General features: G+C 36.5%; 1 pseudogene; it reads left to right on the forward strand.

The window, feature by feature from the left end:
• The first annotated feature begins 19,436 nt into the window (after positions 1 to 19,436).
• Positions 19,437 to 20,201, forward strand: LOC102948626 (annotated as a pseudogene).

Genomic DNA, 20,201 nt, shown 5'->3' on the forward strand with positions numbered 1-20,201 from the left:
CAGGACCCTGAGATCATGACCCTAAGATCATGACCTGAGCTGAAACCAAAAGCCTGCCGCTCCAACCAACTGAGCCACCCAGGTTCCCCTGTGTGCTATTTCTTAAAAATGACTAGCTCAGAAGTGCCTAGGTGGCTCAGTCGGTGGAGCGGCCAGCTCTTTATTTTGGCTCAGGTCATGATCACATGGTCAGTGAGGTCAGCCCCATGCTGGGCGCTGTGCTGACATGCTGGAGGCTGCTTGGAATTCTCTCTCTCTCCCTCTCTCTGCCCCGCTCCCTCTCTCTCTCTCTCTCTCTCTCTCTCTCTCAACATAAATAAATAAACATTAAAAAAACTTTTTAAAAAAGTTAAAATCTATCAAAACTTACTTATACACACAAACACTTGAAAACGATATATGGCACCATTCAAAGTGGAGAGAAATGCAAACAAACGTAAAGATGCAGTATTAAATCATAACTGCATAAGATGAACTGTGGTACACACTGTAGTACTGTATATCTTCATAGCCACCTCCTGTTGCTATTGTGCTGAGCTCAAGCATTGCGTGTATCTGCTTAAAACACCATGCGACCCTGATATCTCAGTGTGAGTTATTCATCTACCCAGGAAACTGCTTATCACAATAAAATTGAACTCGTGAGGTTTTTGATTTTTTCTCATTGTGTCTAGTCCAGTACCATAAACCCTAAATAACACCAGTGGAACCTGCCGTAAGTGCCACTAAGTGATACTGGATATGCTCCCGAGAAGGTGGGAAAAGTCGTAACATTACAAGAAGAAGTTGAATTGCTTGGTATGTACTATAGATTGAGGTCTGCAGTTACAGTTGCCCATTTCAAGATAAATGAATCAGCATTAAAGACTCTTGTAAAAAAAGGAGCAGGGGAATTCATGAGACTGTCACTACAGCTATGGCAGCAGCCATGAAAACATTGCACTTTTTGCAAAATACCTTTGTATCTCATATTAAAAATGCAGGTTTTGTGTGGGCACAGGATTGCTAAGAAAGGTATACCCATAGACTCTAATATGATTGAAGAAAAAGCATAGTCATTACATGACAACGTCGGTGAAGTGTGTTAGATGAGAATTTAAGGCCAGCGAATGATGGTTTGATAATTTTAGAAAGAGCTTTGGCTTTAAAAATCTCAAAATAACAGAAGTGGCTTCTGCCAATCAAGAGACAGAAGATGAGTTCCCCAATGTCATTAAGAAAATCTTTGAGAAGAAAAGATATCTTCCTTTTTTTTTTTTAATTCTTGAGAGAGAGAGAGAGAGAGAGAGAGAGACAGATAGACAGAGAGACATACAGAGTGTGAGTGGAGGGGGAGCAGAGAGAGAGGGAGACACAGAATCTGAAGCAGGCTCCAGGCTCTGAGCTGTCAGCACAGAGCCCAACCCAGGGCTCAAACCATGAACCATGAGATCATGACCTAAGCCCAAGGCAGACACTTAACTGACCAAGTCACCCAGGTGCCCTGAAAAGATATTTTCCTGAACAGAGTTTTAGTGCGGACAAAAGTGCCCTATTATGGGGACAGAGTGTGTGGGGAAAGCCACAAAAGATTTGTATTAGTAAATAAGAAAAGTGAGCACCAGAATTTAGCAAGAAAGGGTTAGGCTAATTCTACAGTTTTGTTACACGCGGGCAAGTTTTTGTCCAAGACCGCTTTTATCTATAAAGTTGCTAACCCCTGAGGCTTGAAGGAAAAGATAAATACCAGCTATCAGTCTTTTGTTGGTACCACAAGAAGGCCTGGACAACAAAAACCCATTTTCTGGATTGATTCCATTGATGCTCTGTCCCTAAAGTCGGAAAGTACCATGCCAGCAAGGGACTACCTTTTGAAGTTCTTTTCATATTGGACGATGCCCCTGGCCACCCAAAACCCCATGAGCTCAATACTGAAGGTGTTTTACTTGCTCCCAAACACAATATCCCTAATTCAGCTTCTAGATCAAGGGGTCAGAGGACCTTTACGGCTCATTATACACCATATGCCAGGCAAAGGATTGCCAACATTATGGAAGAGAATCCTCATGGAACATCATGAAAGTCTGGAAGGATTACACCACTGAAGAAACCATTGTTCTTACAGAAGGATCTGTGTGAGCCATCGAGCCTGGAACCATAAATTCCATCTGGAGGAAACTGTGTCCAGATGTTGTGGATGACTTCACAGGATTTAGGACAGAGCCAATGAAGAAAATCACAAAAGGGATTGTATATTCAGCACAAAGGTAGGGGAAAAAGGTTTCAAGATATAGATCTTGGAGAAATTCAAGAGCTAATAGACAGCGCACAAGAGGAAGTAACAGATTATGATTTGATAGATTATGATTTGATAGAGTACCAAACCAGTACCAGGCGATGAGGAAGAAGAAGTGCCAAAAAACAAATTGACATTAGACAGTCTGGCAGAGGAGTTCTGATTATTCAAGACTGCTTATGACTTCTTTTACAACATGGACCCTTCTATGATACAGGCACTGAAAGCAAAGCAAGCAATGGAAGAAGGATTAGTATTGTATGGAAACACTTTTAGAGAAATTATAAAGCAAAAAATCAGACAGAATTACAATGTATTTCCATAAAGTTGTACCAAGTGTGCCTCCCTCTCCTGTGACCCCTCCCACTTTCTCTCTGTCTTCCACTTCTGTCCTCCTTGAGACAGCAAGGCCAACCCTTCCTCTTCCTCCTCAATCTGCTCAATGTCAAGATAACAAAGATGAAGACCTTTATGATGATCCGCTTCCACTTAATGAATAGTAAACAGTCACCATGCCATATAGCTAATAAATTTATGTGTTGTATTTGTCCATGTCTTCACGTGAAAATATAATCACTGTATAGCAAGAACTCTTTGAGACGTTTGTGTTATCATTATCATCATCACCTAAGTATTCACCATGTAGGGCAACACGTGTAAACCTTGTTTTTAACTGGATAGCCTATATCCATAGGAATAAGGTGAGTAATATTTAGCTTAAAATTCATAATGGGCTAGCTTTCTTAACCTTTTATAACTTTGCTTTCAAAGAATTGCATTGCCCTACAGTATGCTTCTCCTTCTCTGGTAATCGGAGAAACTGTGTATCAGCCTATCAGCACAGGTAAGTGGTTTTTAAAAAAATGTGACAGTGTTTCCAAAAGTGTATTATGAATGACTATAAAATTGTATGCCATAAAAATTGTACAGTGATTCATTCATTAGTGGCTAGTCTGGGTTACTGTGAACAATAGTATCAATCGCACTAGGTTACCATTAAGCAATCATACGACTGCTTTTTCCTATCAGTGTTTGAATCATTGTACTTGTAAATAAATCTGAGTTTCTTTTTCATCTTATCTTTCTCATTTTTGAAAAGTAGGGAGAGACAGAGACAAGGAGAGAAAGAGAGAGAGACAGAGGTAGAGAGAGGTTTGCTAATCTGAAAACAAGTCAGTGACCTATAACTGAGGGAATAGCGTAAAGTTAATCTATGCCCCCTTTAACACGTTGGACACTGATCAATAATACAAACACACCACAGCTCTTAGGAGGGAGGCTTTACTCTCTTAAGAGGGATTTTTATCATTTTTTTTACTAATACACAGATTTTATTTAAATTGTGTTTAGTGTGTACATTGCATGTTTGTCTCAATGCAACTGCACAGTGTGGATTTTTGACCACATCATGTCACTGACATCCACAAGGAGTATTTGATGAATTCATCTGAGCTGCCAACCCAGAGACTCTTTCCAAGGCCATTGCAGTGTTCACTGAAGGAACGGTCAGGGCAGCCACACAGAGTAACAGGTATCGTCCCCTCAAATGCTCCCAATCTCACTCCCTCTGACTGAAGTGCAATGAAAGTCAAGTTAATTGGAAAGCCACTCTCAACTGGTAGTACATTTTAATGAGAATTTTCTTTTTAGCAAATGCTCAAAAGAATCTTACATACCAGAAACAAGGAATACTTTGTTACTCTTTCAATGATTTCAGGAATTTCCCAGGAACAAAATCTCCATTATTCAACTCCAAAGAAACAAACAGGATGCTTGGGTGGCTCAGTCAGATAAGCAACCAACTCTTGATTTTGGCTCAGGTCATGATCTCACTGTTCATGGGATTGAGCCCCACATGGGACTCTGCATTGATGGGGCAGAGCCTACTTGTGACTCTCTCTCTCTCTCTCTCTCTCTCTCTCTCTCTCTGCCACTCCCCTGATCATGCATGCCGGCTCTCTCTCTCAAATGAAACAAATAAACATTTAAAACAAATGCAAAAACAGTTTATGAGCATTTCCTCTTTATTTCATTATGAATACATGTGTGAGTGTTAACACAATATAAGATATATTGACTTTCTATCATAATATCTGAATATTGGCTTTTGTTGTTATCATTATTTTCCAGTATTATTGAAATATGCTTGACGTGTAACATTGTATACATTTAAGGTGTATAACATAATGATTTGATATATGTATACATTATGAAATGATTACCACAATAAGAATAGTTTAAAAATCCATCATCTCACACAGTTATTTTTTTAAAAAATGTTCTTTGTGTGTGGTAAGAACATTTAAGATCTATTCTCTTAGTATCATTCAGGTATACAGTAGAGTACTGGTAATTATAGGCAGCATACTGTATAGAAAGCCCCCAGAACTTACTCATAACCAGAAGTTTGCATCCTTTGACTATCCTCAACCATTTCCCCACCTCTTTGCACCTGGAAACCATCATTCTACTCTGTTTCTATGAGGTTGCCTTTTTAAAATTCCACATTATAAGTGAGATAATACAGTATTTGTCTTTGTCTGCCTGACTTATTTCTCTTAGCATAATGTCCCCACGGTTCATCTGTGTGGTCACAAATGGCAGGATTACCTTCTTTTTAATGGGTAAATAATATTCCTTTGCATATATGGGTCACATTTTCTTTATCCATTCATCTGGTGATGGACATATAGATCCAAAGGAAGCATAGGGGAGAGATTTTCAGGAGCTGGGGAGGGTTTATGAAGAGACCCATCAGTGAAATAATCATTTTTCAAGATTTACAAGGCATGTGAGCAGCTTTGGTAGATCATAATAACAGTATCCATTAAATAAGAATTTCCCTGCTCTCCTTTTGCTTTCCTGCACTCTAGTTATTAGAAGATGAGCAAGATGGGAGAGAAGAATTCCTACACAAAGAAAGAGAATTGAAGCTTGGTCCTGTTCTGCTACTGTAGGTGCCTTTGTTCAACAAGCTCCATATATGTGATGTGTTATAAGTTGTAACATAGGTATTTAACCATTTCTTTGGTGAACTTTACTTCATGATATGATATCTATTTTGATATGTGGTGTATATTGTGTGTATACTTCTAGCTGAAATATCCATGACATTAGCTTCATACACCAATCCTTTTCTTTAATATGTAGATCTAGGGGTGCCTGGGTGGCTCAGTCGGTTAAGCGTCCGACTTCGGCTCAGGTCACGATCTCACTATCCGTGAGTTTGAGCCCGCGTTGGGCTTTGTGCTGACTGCTCAGAACCTGGAGCCTGTTTCGGATTCTGTGTCTCCCTCTCTCTCTGACCCTCCCCCGTTCATGCTCTGTCTCTCCCTGTCTCAAAAATAAATAAAACGTTAAAAAAATTTAATATGCAGATCTATATTTAACCATCAGTACTATCATGAAGAGATCTTCCAGGGAGGATCTAGGTCTACAACTCTATTAGCCTTTTAAATAATTAATATTCCAGTTGCTATACTATTAAAGGAATAATATCTTATGTAAAAGTTGTTCCTATTCAAAACATGAAAACACTACATATATAAGCTTATTTTCCAGAGGTATCTACTATTAACATTAATGTGTCTGCATATATCTGCATAAAGATTATTTTTCCTCTAAGAGGAATTATGCAAAATAAACAGAGACAGGTTTTATAATCATTTTCACCTATTTATTAATTTTATTGGTTAGTTACCTTATTTTTTATCATTTATTTTCTATGATTTATCTGTCATTGGCTTTTTACTTCAGATGTGGGTTAAGCTGCATAATCTTAACATAATTTTTAGGATCTTTAATTACATAAAACTTTGGTGAACTCATTGTGTGCTGAGATATTGTTTATGCTGTTTCAAAGTCTCTGTTTTATATTTTGTATTCACCCCAATGCAAGGTCTTCATCACATCAGATTTAGGTTTTAACTGTGATAGAATAGAACTACAATTTTTTTCCTTCAAGTCTAAATTAATGTCATCCATTCCATTATCTGGAGATATTTCTTTATAACTAACATATTCAAGTAGGCATTTAGAAATGCACGCTGCTCAGAAAAGTAGAAACATCAGAGGAAGTGACTGCTTACATGTATTGCAAAGTTTCCAATATCAAGAAACGTCTCCATGATTTTGCTCCAGGACTCTATGTTATAAATCTGAAAATAGGTTATATTTGGAACAGCTCCAAAACTAATAAAAAAAAATTCTGCCTTTTTTTCCTGAAGATATTGAAGTCCTACCTCCATGCAGACGTACAGTAAGTTTTCTCTCACAAGTATGAATTTTGAGTAAGTTATTCAACTATAAGTAGGGTACCACCTCATCTGTTCCTGTGGTTTTAGTATGGGATTTAGATTGGGGACAAGAGGCCTTTAAACCTGGATTACCCATGTAGTGTAAACATAGGGAAGACGAGATGAGTCTTGGAGAGATTTTCTTTTTCTTTCTTTCTTTTTTTTTAATTTAAATTCAAGCTAGTTAACATACAGTGGAGTCTTGGCTTCAGGAGTAGGACCCAGTGATTCATTTCTTACAGATACATCCAGTGCTCATCCTTAAATGTGCCCTGTTTAATGCCCATTTAACCCATCTCCCCCCAGCAACCCTCAGTTTGTTCTCTGTATTTAAGAGGCTCTTATGGTTTGTCCCCTCTCTATTTTTAATCTTATTTTTACCTCCCTTTCCCTATATCCATCTGTTGAGTTTCTCAAATTACACATGAGTGAAATCATATACCTCTCTTTCTATGATTGATTTATTTCACTTAGCATAATCCCCGATAGTTCCATCCATGTTCTTTCAAATGGAGTGATTTTCATGTAATAAAAAAAATCAATGTTTTTATTGATGAAATTTAAAGTAAGGAATGGAGAATGTTTAAATATCACTCTTTCAGTCTTTCGTTAGAAAGCACAATATAACTTTCCAGCTCTGAAAAACTTTACTGTTCTAAATAAATGATTAGTACCTAAGCTATTAACACCACTGTAGTTAATACAAATTTTATATTTGGATCAAGTTGGACCCTATGAGTGTACAAAGCAACCACGTTATCTTAGTATTCTACAAAACTTTTAGTGCAATATCCTTGGCTTTTATGGAAAGCTGCTATTGTATACAGCTATGTTAAATCTTCCTTTGCACATAGCATAAATGTTTTATTTTGTCCATAATAATAAGCCCTGCATGTAGAGTTGTCTTTAGAATTTAATGCTAAGAAAACTTTGCTTTTTTGAAATGTTGGTATAGTATTTTTTCTCCAATAATACAAAATTTTTTAAAAAATAATCCAGAGTACTTTTCTATTCTGTCTTGATTGTCATAACTTCAGAGAAAGTATTTGAAGTTAAGTCATAGAATATATGTCCTAGTTAATCTATGTAAAGTTTGTACTTTCACTAATTTTGTATCATGTCATTTTTATTTTGCTATTTGTAAATGTATTATAGTTGTTTAGTGGTAAAACTGTTGTTTTGAAGCCAAAATTCCTGGATTCGAATTTGGGCTCCTCCCCTTGGTATTAAATGGCTCTGCACCTCAGTTTTATTATGTCTACAATGATAAAAATAGTACATAAGACATTGAGACAAAAGTTGGTAAAATTGATTTGAGAAACAAAATATGCAGTCTATATAAAGTGTTTAGAAAAATGTTTGACAGAAATTGAGGTTTCAATACATTCAATAACTTCTTTTTTCACTACATTTGTTGCAAGTTACTCCAAAATATTTTAGAATAAGAATATACATATGCACTTGATAAACAATAAATGAGCATCCATAATGCATACCAAATTGTGATAAGTGTTAGAGGGCCTTATAGAGAAATTTATTCCATCTTATGGCAGCAGAAAATTTGTTAGGATAGTAAAATGATATGCATGAGATAATCAAAGTATAAATAGGTACAACCATATATAGGGATAACTATAATTATATTGAAAAAGTATGTGAAGATGTGGTGCCAAAGTTGTTTACTGTAGCAAGAAGATAGTATATTTTGGACAGATATGAACTGAGTATTAGATGTAGGTAGAATTTAGAACTAGACTGAAGGAGAGAGAATTGTGGGTAATTCATGTCAGGGTGCTAAGCCTAGACTGAGCAAGATGAGTGGATGCAAAGTGAGGCGGCCCATTGATTTCATGAGGTTATAATTTGGAGAGTAGTAGAAGGCCTAATTTGCTAACTAGAAATTGGGAACTAACAAAATCTTTTAGGAAAAGAGTGACATGCTGAAAATAGTGCTTTAGAAAGCAATAATCTGGAAGCTTAAAAAACGAATGCTGAGAAGGCCAAGATAACCATGTAAGATTTTAAAATTATTATTGCTATACTCAAGTTGAGATAAGGAGGTTTCAAATTTGAAGTATAACTATAGCAGTGAAAAAAAGAAAGAAAGATGAGTGTGAGGATTATTTCAAGCACTAGATTAAAAATATTTCTTATATATTGAAAACATAGTGTTATTACTTACAGAAGTTTGATAAGTAGGAATGGGGCTTATTAAAAGTTGTCACCATTAGTGACAGGTGGGAAGGAGCTAAGATGGCAAACAAGTAGGAGGGCCCTTGGCTTGCCTCATCCCTGGAACACAGCTACATAAATGTCAAATCATTTTGAATATGCAACATATTGACCTGAGGACTGACAGAACAAATTGCACAACTAGAGGGAAGGAAGAAGCCATATTGTGGAAGGTAGGAAGTGAGGGGATGTGGTTTGGGTGATAAATGGATCATGGGTGCTGTGGAGGAGAGGGACCCTGGTTATGGACAGAGGAGAGAAAGAGAGAGAGAGAGAGAGAGAGAGAGAGAGAGAGAGAGAGAGAGAGAGATGTATACAGGGATTGCACAAGGGAAACACTTCCCTAAAGCCAGTGAGAACATAAAAATGAGAGGGGCTGGTTTTTATGAGATTTTTCAACCAGTGGGGTTCAAGGTCTGGAGTTTTAGAGGTCCACAGTGTGACTGGTATAGAGCCCCAAGGGCACTGCAGTGCTCCTGTGGAAAAGGCCTGTAGAAAACCTGGGGCAGAAGTTGCAGTCTGAGGGTCTCCTGGGACACATAGCAAGAGATTTTTCCCCCTTCTCCAAGTGCATCTGGAAGATGTCCCTCTCTAGGGACAAAGTAGCTGGTGGGTGCGATATCCACCCCCCACCCCTCAACATAAACTAACTACAGTAAGCAGCATAGCAGTAACAGTGATGGCCTAAACTGCTTATAACAAGCCCTGTACACTTGTTCTATGCAGGTGCTTCTTTTCTTGGGTAAGTGTGCCTGGGAACCAGCACAGAAGACCAGCACAAATCCCCACAGGTACACGTTTATTGTCCATGAAGTTCTTCAAAGCTTCAGTTTAGTGGAAATAGCATCAGGTCTCTTTTAGCAAGCAGACCAGAGCACACATAGTTAAAATTTGACACACCCTGGGCAGGGTCCAAATACTCTCCATGGAAAGCAAGGAGTAACTCAGTAGAAGACTGACCTGAGATATAGAGCAGTCAAAACACAGGAGCAGAGTGCACCCAGGATACAGCACAGACACTTCCTGAAGCCCCAGGCCCTGGACCATATGTGATATCTTCTTCATAAAGCCATTACTTTTAGGAATACGAAACATAACAGGCTTTCCAAACACAGAGAAGAATACAGAAACCTAGATAAAATGTAAAGATAGAGGAATTCATTCCAAAAGAAATAACAAAAGGTCATAGCCAGGGATCTAATCGAAACATATATAAGTAATGTGCCTGATCCAGAATTTGAAACAACAAACAAGGATCCTATCTGGGCTTGAGAAAAGCATAGAAGATACCAGGGAGTCCCTTACCACAGTGATAAAAGAGTTAAAACTAATGAGGGCAAACAAGAATGCAATAACTGAGATTTGAAACCAGCTGAATATAATCACCACAAGGATGGAAGAAGCAGAGGAATGAATAAGTGATATAGAAGTCAGAATTATGGAAAATCATGAAGCTGCACAAAAGGGGATAGAAGGTTTACTCAAGGAAATTCTGGCTGAAAGTTTCACTAATCTGGGAAGGAAACACATTCAAATCCACGAGGCACAAATAACTTCCATCAAAATTAAGAAAAGCAAGCCAACACCAAGACATATCATAGTTAAATTTGCAAAATATAAATATAAAGAAAAAAATCTAAAAACAAAAAGAAGCCTCTAACTTGAAAGAAAAGACAAACCATTTTAGGAGCAGATCTCTCCATAAAAACTTGTTAGGCAAGAAAGGAATGGCATGATATATTCAACATGCTGAATAGGAAAAATATGCAGCCACAAATACTCTATCCAACAAGACTATCATTCAGAATAGAGGAAGAGATAGAATTTCCCAGACAAACAAGAACTAAAGGAGTTTGTGACCATTAAACTAGAGCTGCAAGAAATATTAAAGGTGACTATTTAAGTGGGAAAGAAAGACCAAGAGTAAGAAAGTGTCAAAAGGAACAGAAAAAATCTCCAAAAACAACAACAAAACCAGTAATAAATGGCAATAAAATAATATCTATCAATAATTATACTGAATGTATATGGACCAAATGCTCTAATCAAAAGACATAGGTTATCAGAATGGATAATAAAACAAGACCCCTCTATATTCTGCCTACAAGAGACTCATTTTAGGCCTAAAGACACCTCCAGATTGAAATGAAGGGAGGGAGAAACATTTACCATGCAAATGTATGTCAAAAGAAATCTGAAGTAGCAATACTTATATCAGACAAACTATACTTTAAAACAAAGACTGTAGCAAGAAGTGAAGAAGGGCACTCTATCATAATAAAGGGGTCTGTCAAGATCCAACAAATAAATATTTATACCCCAAACTTGGAGTCACCCAAATATATAAAACAATTAATAACAAACATAAAGGAACTCTTTGACAATAATACAATAAAAGCAGGGGCCATTAACATTCCATTTACATCAATGGACAGATCATCTAAGCAGAAGAATCAACAAGAAACAATGGTTTGAATGACACACTGGACCAGATGGACTTAATAGATATAATCAGAACATTTCATCATAAAGCAGCAGAATACACTTTCTTTTTGATTGCTCATGGGACATTCTCCAAAACAGATCACATACTATTAAATATTTGGGCCTCAAAACATCCAAAAAAAATGAAATCATACCATACATATTTTCCAACCACACACACAAGAAAAAAGTTCAGAGAAACTGCAAATAGATGGGTAAAAAAACATTCTACTAAAAAATGAATGAGTCAATCGGGAATTAAAGAAGAAATAAAAAGAAATACATGGAAACAAATGAAAAACACAACAATCCAAAACCTTTGGGATACAGCAAAAGCAGTCATAAGAGGGAACTATAAGCAAAACAGACCTACATTCAGAAGCAAGAAGTCTCAAACACCCAACCTAACCTTACACCTAAAGAACCTAGAACAACAAATGAAGCCTAAAGCCATGAGAAGAGAAATAATAAAGATTTCAGCAGAAATAAATGATATAGAAACAAACAAACAAAAAACAACAATAGAACAGATCAAAGAAAACAGGAGGGGGTTCTTTGAAAAAATTAATGAAATTGATAAACCCCTAGCCAGATTTATCAAAAAGAAAGAGGAAAGTATCAAAATAAATAAGATCACCGGAGAGGAGAAATCACAACCAACACCACAAAAGTAAAAGTAATTATAAGAGAACATTATGAACACTTTTATGCAAACAAATTGGGCCATCTGGAAGAAATAGATAAATTCCTAGAAACAAATAAATTACCAAAACTGAAACAGGAGGAAATAGAAAACTGGAGCAGACCAATAACCAGCAAAGAAATTGAATCAGTAATCAAAAATCTCCCACGAGTCAAAAGTCCAGAGCCCGATGGCTTCCCAGGAGAATTCTACAAAATATTATTTATTTATTTATTTATCCCAACTATTTAAATTTTTTAAATTGTTTTTATTTAGTTTTGAAGGAGCAAGAGAGACACAGCATGAGTGGGGGAGGAATAGACACACACACACACACACACACACACACACACACAGAATTTGAAGCAGGCTCCAGGCTCTAAGCTGTCAGCACAGAGCCTGATGCAGGGCTTGAACCCATGAGCTGTGAGATCATGACCTGAGCCGGAGTCGGACGCTTAACTGACTGAGTCACCCAGGCGCCCCAATATCTACCATTTAAAGTTAATATATAATATAAGAAAAACTTCCAAACCCATTCTATGAAGCTAGAATTACCCTAAATCCAAAACCATCAAAAACCCACTAAAAAAAAAGAACTACCAACCAATATCTCTGATGAACATGGATGCAAAAATTCTTAAAAAAATGCTAGCAAATCAAATCCAATAGTAGATTCAAAGAATCATTCACCACAATCAAGTGGGATTTATTCCTGGGTTGCAATGGTAGTTCAATGTTTGCAAATCAATCAGTGATATATCACATTAATTAAAGAAAGGTGAAGAACCATATGATCCTCTCAATAGATGTAGAAAGAGAATTTGATAAAATATAGCTTCCATTCTAAATAAAACTCCTCAACAAAGTAGGGATTGAGGGAATATACCTGAACATCATAAAGGCCACTTATGAAAAACTCACAGCTGATATCATCCCCAATAGGAAAAACTTAGAGCTTTTACTTTAAGGTCAGGAACAAGACAGGGATGTATATTCTCACCACTGTTATTTAACATAGTACTTGAAGTCCTAGTCTCAGCAATAAGACAACAAAAGAAAGAAAAGGCATCCAAATCAGCATCCAAATACAGTGAAAGTCAAACTTTCACTATTCCCAGACAACATTTTATTCTATGTGGAAAACCCAAAGGACTGTCACCAAAGTATTGTTATAACTGATACATGAAATAAGGAAAGTCGCAGGATACAAAATCAATGTAGAGATATCAGTTCCATTTCTATACACCAATAATGAAGCAGCAGAAGGAGAAATCAAGAAGTTAGTCCTATTTACAATTGCATCAAAAACTATAAGATACTTATGAGTAAACCTAACCAAAAAAGTGAAATATCTGTACTCTGAAAACTATAAAACACTGATGAAAGAAACCAAGAATGATGCAAAGAAATGGAAAAACATTCCATGCTCATGGATTGGAAGAAAAAAAATTTGTTAGAATATCTATTACCCAAAGTGATATACACATTTAATGCAATCCCTACCAAAATACCACCAACATTTTTCAAAGAGGCAGAACAACCAATCCTGAAATTTGTATGGAAGCACATAAGAAAGCCAAAAAAATCTTTTAAAAAATGCAAAACTGGAGGTATAACAATTCCAGATTTCAAGTTATATTACAAAGCTCCAGTGATAAAGACAGTATGGTACTCTTAAGAAAACAGACACATAGATCGATGGAACAGAAAAGAAACCCAGAAATGGACCCACAGCTATAGAGTTAATTAATCTTCAACAAAGCAGGAAAGAATATCCAGTGGAAAAAACCCAGTTTCCTCAACAAATTGTGTTGGGAAAATTAGACAGCAACATGCAGAAGAATGAAACTGGACCACTTCCTTACATCATACACAAAAATAAATTCAAAAGGGATGAAAGATATAAATGTGAGACAGGAAACCATCAAAACTCTAGAGGAGAACATAGGCAATAACTTCTTGACATCAACCAAAGCAAGTTCTTACTAAACGTGTCTCCTGAGAAAAGGGTATCAAAAGCAAAAAATGAACCAGTGGGACCTCATCAAGATAAAAAGCTTCTGCACAGTGAAGGAAACAGTCAACAAAATTAAAAGGCAACCTTTTGAATTGGAGAAGATATCTGCAGATGACATATCTGATTAAGGGTTACTATCCAAAATGTATAAACTTATAAAATTGAACATCCAAAGTCCAAATAGTACAGTTAAGAAATAGGTAGAAGACATGAATGGACATTTTTCTAAAGAAGACATCCAGATGACCACCAGATACAAGAAAAGGTGCTCAACATCACTCATATTCAGGGAAATGCACATCAAAACTACAATGAGATATCCCTTCACGCCTGTCAGAATGGCTAAAGTTAAGAACACAGGAAACAACAGATGCTGGCGAGGATGTGGAGAAAGGGGAACCCTCTTACACTCTTGGTGGGAATGCAAACTGTGCACCCACTCTGGAGAACAGCATGGAGGTTCCTCAAAAAGTTAAAAATAAAACTACCCTATGACCCAGCAATTATAAATACCTAGGTATCTACCCAAAGGATATAAAAATACTGATTTGAGGGACACGTGCACCCCAATGTTTACAGCACCATTATCAACAATAGCCAAATTGTAGAAAGAGTCCAAATGCTCATCAACTGATGAATGGAAAAGGAACACACAGACACACACACAAACACACACACACACACACACACACACTCAAAATGGAATATTACTCAGCCAACTAAAAGAATGAAATCTTTCCACTTGCAATCATGTAGATGGAGCTAGAGTGTATTGTGCTAAGCATAATAAGTCATTCAGAGAAAGACAAATACCATATGATTTCACTCGTATGTGGAATTTAAGAAACAAAACAGATGAACATAGAGAAACAAAGACAGAGAGAGAGAGAGAGAGAGAGAGAGAGAGAGAGAGAGAGAGAGAGGCAAACCATAAAACAGACTCTTAAGTATAGAGAACAAACTGATGGTTACCAGAGGGGAAGTTTGTGGGGGATGGGTTAAATAGGTGATGGGTATTAAGGAATGCATCTTGTGATGAGCACTGGGTGTTGTATGTAAGTGAAGAATCACTAAATTCTACACCTGAAACTAATACTACACTCTATGTTAACTGGAATTTAAATAAAAACTTGAAACTACCAAAAAATAAAAAATAAAACACAAAAGAGTACAAATATATATAAATCTCTGAAAAAGGAAAGCAAAATAATGGGACAAAATAAACACTGAAAAAAAGTTGTCACCATTAGCAAATGCAGTGTGTGTGTGTGTGTGTGTGCGCATGTGTGTGTTGGATGAGAAGGAGAGGAAGCTAGACCTCTGTGTGTAATATTTGACAAGGTAAGCACCTAAGAGTAACATAATTTCATCTTTTATACAAGTGTATTTGTCTCATCACCGGTGTTTCCATCAAGATGATTTCTTGGTTTCACTCTATACAGTCTAAATTTTTTTTCATGATTTTTCATGACTTTTATCATTGATAAAAATCCATTACTTTGGGAGACAAGTAATTATTCTTTGTGTTTACTCTTGTCTTGACTATTCACTTGTATGACATTAAGTCAGGATTGAAAGAGGGATTGGCATGAGTTTGTTTGATATCCTTAGGACAACCACATAGGCACTTAGGTTTTACATTCTGTACACAAAATTCAAATTAACCATGGCATTTTAAGTAATGGTGGTAAATGAATATGTGAAGGGAAGAGTTTAGACGTATTTCTGATAGTATTAACAAGTAATTTCAGTACAGAAGTGAGGTAAGAGATATTCAGGGAACAAAGAAAGGCAAGAGTAACATTGGGGAGTCATGAAACTTCAAGATCTATTCAAATGTTATGGAAACTGAGTATAAGTTTAAGGAGATGAAAGGGTAAGACTTGAAGCTGGAAATATACATTATGGACCCAGATTATTAAAACTAATACATGAAACTAGATTGTGAAAACCTCTGGATTCTCTGCTTTATGAATTAGAACTATGATATTCAACTCACACATATGAACAGTTTCTGAGATGACTATTGAGCCTATCCATAGACCAACTGACTAACACATATAAGGTTATTTTATATATTAATTTTGTAGTTCTGAATACATATCACAAGGCTTGGACTATATCTGATAATTTGCCCTGATATCTTCTTAGATTTCACAAAGTTGTTTGGTGAGTCCAGAATCAGGAGAAGTGAACTGAAACTTTTTTCTGATTAAGGTAATACTCATTCAGAAGATTATCATATACTGAGTTTTTATTTTAATGAGATATTTTAGAGTCTGTGAAAAAAGGCGACATTTACAGTGATTTATGAAGTGTACATTTTTAAAATTAATTAATGGATCTTCATAAATCTGGAGGGAGTCTTTACTAAGAAATCTTGATTTTTTTCTGCACCAAAATTATTTCAGTGAAAATGTAGAAGTCTGTATGATATAACTTCCATTTGTGTAATAGTAGAGATCCACAAATGTATTAGAACTGACTTTTATAACATAGGAATCTAGGCTACATCCAATAGACTAAAATATAAAAAGAGGCTAAGTATAAAATACTGCTAACTGGTGTGTGGAAAAAGAAGGTGTAGGAAAAATCCACTGACCAAGACAAGGAACATCTGGCTTAGAAGCAATTCACATAAGGCCAAAACAGAACAAAGGAAAGAAAAAGGTTGCCCTTGACTGCAAGATGAATATGAGGCAACATGTGAAAAAATCTTTCAGTTTTATATGCCTTAAAAGAAGTATAAATTGCAAGTAGAGAGTGATATTTCAAGGAGATAGTTTATAGGAAGAGTGATGTCAAACGTTGACAGTGGATTATTTGACAGAGATACTGGCAGGATAAAAATCACCTAATAGCAGCTTGAAGGGACAGCTTAATAAAAAAATAAAGACAGTAAATCCAGAAATGAGAAAACTATGGGTCAAGAGTGTATCTGTCTTTTTAAATTTTGAAAGCTTGTCATTTAGAGGATCAAGTAGAGATAGTCAATGTCCTACCTTAAATTTGGCTAAAGCCTCTGCCAATCAGACTGATAAGAGTTCCAGAGAAGTAAACTTTAGCTTACTGTAAAGAAAAATACTTTCTAACAAGGAGTCTTGTACAAAATAATTTTGTAATTGTCCCAAGAGTATTTAACAGTTTAAGAAATAATACTGAATGTTCACTCCTCCTGTAGCCCTCATGGGATGACCCTGGAGTTTGCCCTTATTAAGAAATTGTAATTAACTTATTTTCAGTCCTCTCTCAGGGGGACTGTTTCCTCCAAACTTCAAAAAAACTTCATGCTGCTATTTTCTGAAATAGTTTCACAGGATTGGAAAAAACTACCACTACCGTGGATTTTAGCTGCTACTATTTTTGCAGGTTGTCAGAGACTGGGAAATCTTGTTATGGGTCTTAAATTTCCATTTTGCTCCCATCTTCATTCAAAGGTTTGCAAAACATGTCAGCATGGAGGCAGAGATTTTTGTGCAGCTTGATTTCATAGATCTATTGGCACTTACTTTAATTTTGGTAGAGAAGTACCAGGAATTCTCTAAGGGAGCCAAGGAGATTCCTAGTCCATCATGTTCATTGGTGTTCCGGAAGACAGACACAACAGGTTTTCAAACAAAATTATACTAAAGAAAGAGCAAACTTTAATAATAGGTAATAAAAATTATGGCTCCATAGGCAATGCCACCAACAAAAAATATAGTCATGTTGTGCTTAAGGAGGTTGTTATTTTCTTGGGGATTAAACATTATTTGAGATGTTTAATTTTGGCATTGTCATTGATAGATTTATTTATTTATTTAATTATTTAATTTTTTAAGGTTTACTTATTTTTGAGACAGAGAGAGAGAGAGAGAGAGAGAGAGAGAGAGTTCTAACGGGGGAGGGGCGGAGAGAGAGGGAGACACAGAATCCGAAGCAGGCCCCAAGCTCTAAGCTGTCAGCACAGATACTGATGTGGGGCTCGAACTCATGAACCATGAGATCATGACCTGAGCCAAAGTCAGATGCTCAACTGACTGAACCACCCAGGCACCCTGATAGTTTTTATTTCTTAAATGCATTTTCTTTTCTAGATTGCAATAAAAAGAATTTGGACCTCTGAAGTTTTCCATGGAAAAGTTCATAAAATAGAAAAACAATATAAGTTTAGGTAAGAATAATTAAAAAGGGATCACACCTATTTTAGATATATAATAAGACAGCCAAGAACATTTCCTACATGTCTAAAAGATATTTTCCTTGCATTTCAAAATGCTTTTATTAATGCTTATTTATTTTTCAAGGAGAGGGACACAGAGCATGAGCAGGGGAGGGACAGAGAGAGAGAGAGGAAGACAAAAATTTGAAGCAGGCTCCAGGCTCTGAACTGACAGCACAGAGCCCGACATGGGGCTCAAACCCACCAACTGTGAGATCATGACTTGAGCTGATGTTGGACACTTAACCAACTGAGCCACCCAGGCACCCCCCAAATATTTATTCTTAATACTAGTGAGCTCCAACCATCAATAAACTTTGCTATCTAATCAATAAACTTTGCTATCTAATCTATTCTTTTACACAGTTGACCTTTTTTTATTGGTTCCTTATTTTGAAGTTTTAATTTTTTCTCAAATCTAGAAAAGTTTGAGATGACATGAATTTCTTGACAGATTTATGTGGAAAAAATACAGTGTTAATAAACTTCACAGAATAAAATATATAAAGGCATCACTTAAATTTTAGTTTTGCACTTAAATAAAATTAGACTATTTCCAGAAGTTGAAGGCAGATTGCATTTAAAAAAAAATTTTTTTTAACGTTTATTTATTTTTGAGACAGAGAGAGACAGAGCATGAACAGGGGAGGGTCAGAGAGAGGGAGACACAGAATCTGAAACAGGCTCCAGGCTCTGAGCTGTCAGCACAGAGCCCGGCGCGGGGCTCAAACTCACAGAGTGAGAGATCATGACCTGAGCCAAAGTGAGACCTTAACCGCTTAACCGACTGAGCCACCCAGGCGCCCTGAAGGCAGATTGCATTTTAAAAGATCTCTAGATGAGACAATTGGGCCTTTAGAAATTTACCTGTACTCGTAAGAGGGTTTTTTTGTTTTTTTGTTTTTTGTGGGTTTTTCTTTTTTTTTTTTTTTTTTGGTAGAAAATTCGTATTATCTTGAAATATACTTTTAGCTTCTTTGTCTTACTTTTACTTATTTTTATACTGTAATGAAGCATAATATTATTATGAGAAAAATAAATACTAAGTGCTAAATTCAAGGAAGTGTATTTTTCTTACTATGAGGAGTTTATCAGATTTTAATGTTTGAAATCACAAATGACATCTAACAATTACAGAGTCATGTGTGTAAACTTAATGGGGTAATGAATATGAAGATGTTTTTTCAGCTATCAGGTCTCTTTTAATGTGAAGTGTTATATGTGATAATAGAGAAATAGAATTTGCCATGGGTGGTAAGGGAGGAGACAACCACTCAGAAGTGACTGACTTCATTCTTGTAGGCTTCAGGGTCTGTCCAGAGCTCCACAGTCTCCTTTTCCTACTATTCCTGATTGTTTATGGGATGGTCCTTCTGCGGAACCTGAGCATGACTGACATCATTGTGATTGATCCCCGGCTGAACACGCCAATGTATTTCTTCCTAGGCAATCTCTCCATCACTGACCTCTCCTACTTCACTGTTATTGTACCCAAAGCCATGGTCAACATCCTATCTCACAAAAAGACCATATCCTTTGCAGGTTGTGTGACTCAATTGTTTCTTTATGCATTTTTCATGGTCACCGAGGCCTCTGCCCTGGCAGCCATGGCCTATGACCGCTTCATCGCCATCTGCAATCCACTCCTTTACACTGTCCACATGTCAAGAAGCCTCTGTATCCAGTTGGTGGTTGGTTCCTATCTCTGTGGCTGGGTCAGTTCCATCCTTCAAATCAGTGTAACATTCTCAATGTCTTTCTGTGCTTCCTGAGTCATTGATCACTTCTATTGTGATTCAAACCCAGTTGAGAAGATCTCCTGTTCCAATATCTTTATGAATAAGATGGTGTCATTCAGTCTGACTGTCCTCATTATTTTGCCCACAATAGTTGTTATTGTGGTATGTTACATGTATATTGTGTCTGTAGCTTTAAAGATGCACTCCAGTGAAGGGAGGAAGAGAGCCTTCTCCACTTATAGTTACCACCTGGGGATCATAAGTTTGCTCTGA

This window comes from Panthera tigris, chromosome B4 (assembly GCF_018350195.1).
Source record: "Panthera tigris isolate Pti1 chromosome B4, P.tigris_Pti1_mat1.1, whole genome shotgun sequence".
NCBI classification, from domain to species: domain Eukaryota; kingdom Metazoa; phylum Chordata; class Mammalia; order Carnivora; family Felidae; genus Panthera; species Panthera tigris.